Source organism: Nematolebias whitei, chromosome 1 (assembly GCF_014905685.2).
Source record: "Nematolebias whitei isolate Nwh7 chromosome 1, NemWhi1, whole genome shotgun sequence".
NCBI lineage: Eukaryota > Metazoa > Chordata > Actinopteri > Cyprinodontiformes > Rivulidae > Nematolebias > Nematolebias whitei.
In genome coordinates, this window is record NC_056498.1 from 89,670,986 (window position 1) to 89,679,676 (window position 8,691).

Here is an 8,691-nt window from a genome sequence, read left to right on the forward strand (position 1 = left end):
CTGCCCCCTCCCCCCTTTGTGACAGAAGCTATGTGATTGGCCGGCCTGACAGGAAAAAGCGCCACAGATCCAGGCTAGGGGAAGGGGTCGCTGTGTTTTATGAGCCATTAAAGTTTTATTCATCCCTGCACAGAGGCAGCCTTCAGCCACGGGGTCACCATGCTTTAAATAAACTCCCATCCTTCCCCACCACCTCCCCCAATATCATTCTTCTCACCCACCACCCCTTCCTCCTCCCCTCTGAAAAAAAAACCCTTTCCACCCACAGACTTAATGGACTGTTTATTGTTTGACGTTGGAGTCCGACTCCATCATTTTTCCCTCTCTGTTTTTGGCCTCCACTTGTGTTTAGTGGTGTGCAGCAGCGAGTGATGTGGTTTCGCTGCATATTTCTGCAGCATGTGTTGCTTCTCTCTGTCAGTAATTCAGTGCGTGTTGGAGCTCTACAGACGGGCACAATATTTCTAAATTCCTTCGTGCTTTGTGATTTTGTCTTTGGTAGAATCGTCCCTGTGCTCCTCTTTGTTCACGAGCACACACTCTTAAAGAACATGACTGAAGCTGTCATTCTTATACAGAAACTTGTAACAAAACGTTTCCTGAGCCGCAGTGTTGTGCTGGTGTCCACCTCATCCCAGCCACTAACCATCAGCTTTCTATATTTCATTCAGGCTAATCATCAAACAATGTATGAGAGCAAATAAACTCCCATTTGAAGTGACAACAAACAGTGACTGAATGTGACATGATGAGGAGAAAAGCCAAGAAAGGCCAGAAACAACAGATAAACTTGTTGCCAGAAGAAAAAAAAACATGTTTTTTACACCCCCAACCCCCACCCCACAACACACACACACACACACACACACACACACACACACACACGCACACACAGACACACACACACACCTTCAGCTGCTGTGATCAGTTCAAGTTGCACTTTATTCAGAAAGCATGCTTCCATTTGTAGCTTTTTCATTTTAAAAAGCAATCAAAGCATGTTTAAACATAATTTTGAAGACACTTTGACAATTCACCAGAGAGGTATGCAATTATTTATATTTGCATTTGCATTACACACTAAAAAATATTTTTGCTAAATGTATTGGCAATGCAAAAAGTCTACACGTATGTTTCAGAATAGGCAGCAACTATATTAATTAGTCTTGGTAAGGGAAAACAAAGAAACATTTAAATATTTGATTAACCCTTTTATTATTGCAGTGCAGCATACTGTCAATGAGTAAAATCACACATCACATCACAGATTTGAATAATTAATATATTACTTAATAAATGTAAGAATTTTTACATCTCACATTTTTATTTGGTTGTAAAGTACACCCAATATGATTAGTATGTACGAACCAGCCAGATCATTAGGAACATGTAGAATTCGATGTTTCCTAAGACTCAGATGAGGAGACAAAAAGCTGCGTCCAGTTCCGACCCCAAGCTTTAGGGGCCATAACTTCTTTTAAATGTTGCTTTTAGCTACGACGACCATTTATTGCTGATTTTTAGACATATCTTTGTATTGCTTCTTTTAGTTACATTTCAGCTTATTGCAGTTAAATTCTATTTAGTTTTTTTGTAAACAACTTTAAATACATTTACTGTTAAATGTGTGCTGCACAAATATTTGTTCATTTTACTGTTTGTAAATTATTATTTGCTGAAATATGCAAACAACGTGCAGTGTGTGCTGACATTTAAAAAATATCAGAACTGTTTATTGATTTTCTGTAATCACAGGTTTCCTACAAATGTTTTAATCGATTTATAGATCACAAATATTTTTCCAAAGCAAGATTCTTTCTTTTCTTTCTTTTTTTACATTTGTAAACACTGTTGTGCAAAGACTTCAGTTGAACCACCGCTCGTGTTCGAACAGTTTGACTGATGTCCCACAATTTCCTTGGATATTCCTGAAACTGCATGTTTTAAACATGCAAATAAAAAATATAGTAAAATAACTACTTCCAAAAATAAACTGATTAAAAAAAATATATGTGATTTAATTGGAATTTTGAGAAATGGAAACTGTTTTGTGTGTGGACGATTGTTTGTGTAACTCACGGTCGCTGCAGCCGTGGTCACGGTTGTAAAAATGGTGTTTGTTTTACAAACCGCTGCTTGGCGTCTCTGCAGCTGATAGGCATTCTAACAGTTCATCAAACTGGACTTTGTGGCTCATACCTGCAGCAACATGCCCTTCATGTGCAGTCATTTTCACCCAGGCTCTTTTTGATTGGATTTATTGACAATAAGCTTTAAACAGGCGGCGGTCCATCAGCCTGCAGCTCCAGCAGCAGGCTGCAGTCAGACACAAGATATTTGTGGATGGTGGGGACTGCTGCAGAGTTTGCAGAGGTTTTTTACAAGTTGTGTTACAGCTGACCCTGTTCTCAACTTTGACCTCTGACCCTAGCAGTGATCTGTCAAGAGAGGGAGATGCTTAACACAAAATGGAGCCTGGTTCAGGAGTCAGAAAGAGAGAGAGAGGAGCACAGGCTGAGAGGGTTTACCGCTCACAGAGGACTCATTTATCCTCTCTATCGCCCGGCTGTGATTTTTCTTCCACCTCTCCTTTGCTTTCTCTTTTGTTTTCACTGCAGGGACACTGTTGCTCTTTCTTTCCATACATCCCCATCTTTCTCCTCCTGTTTGTCCTCCCCTCCACTCATCCTCTCACCCCTGCTCTGGTTGATATTGGACAACAGCACGCCGTCACCAGTGGCCACCTCCACAGGCGCAGGATTCACTGCGAACCAGAACCAGCAGGACTTTTGGGGAGGGATTCTGAGAGACGAGCCTTTAATGAGAGCGAGGCCTCATCAGCCAGGGAGAAAAGTATGCTAATGATATGCAACACACACCAAAAGGAGCCTGGGCAGGCGAGGCAGGCGCTGGCCGAGCTCCTGCTGAGCTTTGAGGAAGATGAGCAGCTCAGGTCAGAAGAATGGCAACAAAGACACCTCCTCCTTCTCTTCTTCTTTCTTTTCCTGCGCCCTGCGTCCACGAGGGCACACAAAGGCAAACTGGTTAACAACTAATCTGAGAGATCAAGTGACTGCACTCATGTTTGTGTGTTTGAATCCCTTATTGGTGTTGCAGCTGAAGATGAAAGACGTTTGTTTGTTTTTTTTACTGTCAGATTTAAGTAATTTTTGAGAATTTTCAAAATTTAAATGTTGTTGTTAAATGTTTAAACCCATTTTAAATTGAGAGAAAATTAACATAAATTCATTTTGACACTCCATTTGAACGTTTTAGCTTTCAGCACTACTGCTATACAATAATAACCTGTAAAACGTGTTTGTCAACAATCAGAAATTATAATCATATTGTATTCCTTTTATTTATTTTTCAGCAATAACCATTGTTTTTTTTTTTTTTTTTTTTTTTTTAATAATTGCTTAAACAAACATTTTTGTTTTGTATTTTATCGTTATGGTATTTCATTGTGTGCCCTAAAAGTTATTATTTTTAAATAATTTGAATAATGAATTATTTTTAACAGTAAATGTAAACAAAGTAAATAATTCAGATTGTAATCGAAACATGACCTGTTTTTGACTTAACTCGCTTTATATGGTGAACATCTCATTTTAGGATCAGGAGTGCGCATGCGTAATTAAAACGAGCAGTAAAAATAATTCTTGTGAAAATGGACTTCATGCCGCTCGGAACTTTGTAGTTTTCTTGTCATGAGTGCGTGTGGAACAATAAAGAGCGCTGCGTGCGTGTGTGAACAATAAAGAGCGCTGCGTGCGTGGAGCAGCATCAGCACCGGACACGGCGGCTCCTCCTCGGCTCTGTGGCCGCTCGGAGCGTCGCCTCCTCCGGCCTTTCATGCCCAGTTCAGCCGCTGCACAACAACCAGTAAAAGGATGCTGATGGTTAAATATGGAACCCCACACACGTTTTCTCCTCCGCCGCTCTCGGGTGGGACTGAACAGGAGGAGAATGAGAGTGGCACCTGATGATGTGGACTCTGACACGTGCTAATTGCTGCTCAGCTCTCCAGATTATTTCAGCGCCCCGGGGTGCCGCTGCGCTATGACGTCACATCGCACAAAAAAACATTAACAATTATTTAACAAGGCGCGTTTTTTTAACTCATATTTGGAAAATGTTTCTAACAAATGCATTTATTTATTTAAATACATTTAAAAAGTTATTATTTCTCGTTTGTAATTGTTATTTTTGTTGTGTAAGGAATTGGTGCTAAGAAAAAATAAGATTAATTAGATCTGAATTAATAGTTTTATTATTTCAATTTAATTCTAAAATTAATAAGCTGACAATGATGAAACACTAATTGCTCTGTTTTGATTTTGTTTGGGAGAATTGTAAACAGTCAAAAACATAAATCTCATTTCAAAGCATTTCAGTTTCATCTTTTTAGCCATGAGATAAAAATGTAACTTTGATAAATAAATGCCATAGTCATAATCAAAAATATCTTCATAAGTAATGAAAAGATCAGACTAAATTAGATCAATTTAATTAGACGCACATATATTTTGATCGATCAGCCTGATGTTGTTCATGAATATGATTCTATTTTCCGCCTTGCAGCCTGAGGTGAGCAGCTCCTCCTCTCTGCTACATGACCTGTTGTGTTTTACGGCCTCGCATCAGTTATAAAGTCTGTGTTGTTGCTCAGGCAGCTCCAGTTGGCCACTTGTTTACGACACCAGTAATGCTGGTAATTGTTATGGTTGAGATTACCTGTCAAGAGCACCAGGAAAGGGGGGCTTGGAGGAAGGCGTTGCTACCCTGACAAGGGGTTATGGGGGGCTGGAAGGCCCAAGGTGGGGGTTAGTGAGATTGGGGATTGGCAACAGAGGAGGGGAGGCTGATGACTTCTCCTCAGATAATCAGCCACCCCGGCCTCTGGGATAATTCAGCTGTCAATGCCACCTAGCAGGGCCCAGCATCAGGGCAGCCGACCCCAGCTGGCGTCTCCCGTTTGGACCGAGGGAGGGGGTGAAGGGGTGCAGGAGCAGAAGATGGAGGGAGGCGTCATCTCATCTCGTGTCAGAGTTTAAATGCTTAAAATTAAAGCCATTTTGAAGAAGAGAGGAAACAAGTGTCAGCAAAATATTTGTCACACTCTAAATGTGACAATGTTTAACTCTTCTAACATAAAAAAAAATAACAATTTATCATCTTACTTTAGATTTACTCAACAACTTCAACATTTCTGAGTAAATGTGAGGGTTTCACGTGTTTCATGGAAATCTAAGGTGCAATGCAGATTTATTATTCTGAAAGGCTTTTGGGTCTTGCATAGATAACAAATGGTTTTACTTTTAATTTTTTACAAGTTAATGTTTTAATCCTCACAAAAGTGATTGAAATTTGTGTAGCAGCTCTTATTTTTGCAGTTTTGAAGCAAACAGAAAGTTTAAACTAAAATAAGCCTTAATGCATTAAGTCATAATGTTTAATCAATAATGTATTACTTAATACATTTGAATTTTCTTTTTGCCTTCAGCGTTTCATGCATCTAAATTTGAGCACATTTTCTGGCCTTTTGAATTCCACTTGTTTTTCATCAGCCTCTCGTTGTCTTCCTGGACACGCTTGCATCATTTCGAGAGCAGCAGCAGCTAAAATGGCAGGAGAATCACTTCTGGAACGGTTTTTCAGAGCAGTTATCAGTGTCAATCCTGGAAGGCTGTCTTTATCAATGACACTGTCTGATGTGGAGGGAGGTGGAGGGGGGTGGAGGAGGGCGGGGGTTCCTATAGCTGCCAGTTTACAGCGTAAGAGCAGAGAGCAGCTGAGAGACTGTCAGAGGCTTGGTTAACAGAGCAGTTGGTTATCTGTATCGTCTGCGGTGGAAGAACTCTGCTTCGCTGCTATTCCTGCGGGATCACGTCCCGGCAGGAAAACTCTGTACGCTTTTACTCGTCAAATATTTTAGTTGTTTTTCTTAGTTTGTAGTTTGTCTTCAGATTGTTTGTGTAAGCCCACATGTTTTATGTTTATGTCACTTCTGGATATGTAATCAAATGTTTGCTCTTCAGTATTTTTCCTTCTGAGTTACACACATGTACATGTTGGACATTTTATGCCATGTTTCACCTCATTTTGTATATTTTATTTATTCAGTTAGTTAGGGACCTGTCTACAATCAGAATATTGTTACAAAGCATTAATTTATGAAGCATTATTAAGTGTCAAAACACTGTTAATGTATTAAAGCAGGCTCACTATTAGTCAAGATGCTGTACTTTTAGTCATTTAGGTAAAAGTAAACCTTTTTGCTCAACCTACATATTTCTCTTCTCAGCTTTGTACGCCAAAACAAGATTTTTATTTACAGATACTCATGCATGTATCTTACTGGCAACTGTTTGATATTAAAAATCTAAATAATAAAGAAAAACTTTGTAAAGAGTGAGAGGGAAAGTAAATGTAAATCAAATGCTAACTCTTTAGAAGAAAATAATCAGCATTGTTCTTTTTATCGTATGCACTGCATCTGCTTATTAACAGTTTATTAAGTGTCAAAATCCTAATAATTTACTGTACTGTTAGCTATGATTTAGTAATTTATAAGAGTTCCCTTAGTGTAAAGTGCACAGTTTGTAATTTATGGTTTAAAAGTTGATAACTGAGATATATCTGTGAGTTAAAGTTAAGTTTTATACTGAAGTTTGTAATTTTTTTTCCACTTTACAAAATTTGCCAACAGCCAGTATTTTCAAACGCTGTAATTTTGCTACATTTGTCAAAATAGTAATTAAATATGAAAAAAGGCTTTTGCAGAACACTTAGAAGTCATGTGATGGACGGTTTCGTTCATTTGGCTCGAATAAATTTATTTTGTTTTTGAGTAATCCCCAAAGAGTGTTTCTCTTGTTTGTCTTTTTTTTAATTCGTCCAATTAATTTTAATTTAACTCGAATAGAATCCTCCCTGCTTTTAACCACCCGTGCTTATCAGTCTTACTGTCACAAGCCATGAATCAAAAAGCAATTACTTCATATCTTACTTTGCATCTTCACGCTTTTATTGCTGCGGTTTAATCCCTCATCTGGTTGACAAAATGGAACATCATCATGATCCCCATCGTCCTTACAACTTTACCAAGAAAATTATATTAACACGGTCTCCTCTCGATATTAAAAGTAAAGCACAATTCCATTTCTTTTTCCAAACGATGGCATTAGAGGCACACGTGCATTTATCAGCAGAGAGCACAGAAGTGAGGTTATAAACAATGCCATTCATTATCTGGCCCAGATGCAGCGATTGTTGATTAAAGGGCTTTGAATGTAACACACACTCTCTCTCACACACACACACACACACACACACACACACACAAACACACACACACACAGATGGGTGGACATTAGGAAAGGAGGAGAGGCCATCTGAATAGGCTGGAGGGACATTAACTGCAACAATGATTGATATTTGCCGTGCAGGCTTTTTAATGGTATTGTTATTCCTCAGAGTTATACCCCGTCCTCCCCACATCTCGTCTCGCAGATAAATGGAGGTGTAATAATGAATAGAAATTATCCTGATTATTTTGGTGGAGGTGTGGGAGAGCGAGCGAGGCGTGAATCATAATCTAACATGAACCTTAACGCTTAGTCAACAACATCTCCTGGATTTGTCTCCTTTTTTATAACCAAGTGCTTCTGCAAAAGAAAAACAGGAAGATTATGTGTTCAGCTCAAAACTTGTGGTGTAAAAAGCTAAACACAAATGTGTAAACGTCAAGAAAATATTCAACTCTGGATGAAATCATATTTTCTGTTATATGAAGTTTTACAACATATTCAGCATCTTGTACCTTCATGAAAACATCAAAGTAAAAAATAAAAAAGTGTATTTAGAATAAACCTAAAGCAAAAGCAGACTTCTGCTTAACACTGTAAAAAAAATCCCCTGTAATCTTAATTACTTCTGCTGTCCTCAGAGCCTGCTGAGTGTTGATTGTGAGAACAGCTGAAGTGGACATCGCCAAAACCACATCATTTGATGTGAGAGGCCAGATTGTCCAAAGCAGTTGTGTTTATTGCCCTCTCTCTCCTCTGGCACCTGCTGCAGCACCGTCGGCCTGCCAGGACACACATGCAAACACACCTACACTTCTCAACTCTCCTCTCCATTTAGCCTCTTTCCACTCAAATGGTGGTCATTATCACTTCACAATTACATTCACAGGCCTCAGCTGCTGGTCCACCGGTGGCGTGCATGGGTTTGTGAAACCTAAAAGCGTGCAGCCACCGTGAACGCGCCATAAACACCAGAAGTTAAACATGCATTCTCATAATGGAAACAAATAAATGTTTGATTTGCGCTTTGAGCAAACCAGAGATTTGAACTTTAATGGGATGTTTTACAGCTCATGTTGTGATAAACAAAAAGCACTAAAGGGACTTATAATAAATACTTATAATTTAGACCAGGGGTCTTCAACCTTTGCAATAAAAAGAGCCATTTTTGCCACTTTGCTCACTAATTACGACGTCCGGAGCTGCAAAACCTGCTTCAGCTCTACAGTTAACTGGTGGCTCATGGACCACTACAAGTTTGTTGGAGATAGTTTCTCCGGCAGTGGGGGTGACATTATAAAACGAAAAAATGTCAAACTGTTATTAACATTTATTGATATTTTTACATTTTAATATAAAATAAAAGACCAGATTCATGCAA